The sequence below is a fragment of the Pygoscelis adeliae genome, unplaced genomic scaffold, assembly GCF_000699105.1.
Source record: "Pygoscelis adeliae isolate BGI_AS28 unplaced genomic scaffold, ASM69910v1 Scaffold232, whole genome shotgun sequence".
NCBI classification, from domain to species: Eukaryota; Metazoa; Chordata; class Aves; order Sphenisciformes; family Spheniscidae; genus Pygoscelis; species Pygoscelis adeliae.
The window spans coordinates 2,359,273-2,359,548 of NW_008824473.1; the positions used below are offsets into that span (position 1 = coordinate 2,359,273).

Below are 276 nucleotides of genomic sequence, written 5' to 3' on the forward strand. Positions count from 1 at the left end.
CTGCTGTTCTGGAAATTACTTCCCATTTTTTGTGAGTCTGGATATGTTGCCCTTGTATCTCTGTGGTGGTGACTGGCTGCTTTAAGAGAATATTTGGTATTTCATTTTCTGGCACGTTTGAGATTAAAGCCAAACTAAAAATAAAAAATTGATGGGAATGTGTAGCCACCCAAAAAAAACCCCTTTTTTCACTTTTATTGAAAGGTGAAGTAATTTTGTTTCCCTCTTGTCTTAGAAATTATACCTGTTGTTGTTGGAAAAATTTACTGGTGCTAA

The 276-nt window shown here is 35.1% G+C and overlaps 1 protein-coding gene across 2 annotated transcripts in view; it reads left to right on the top strand.

The window, feature by feature from the left end:
* The window catches only part of CDK17 (cyclin-dependent kinase 17), a 56,817-nt gene that overhangs the window by 38,320 nt on the left and 18,221 nt on the right, over positions 1-276 (top strand). The gene's annotated exons all lie outside the window — the stretch shown is intronic.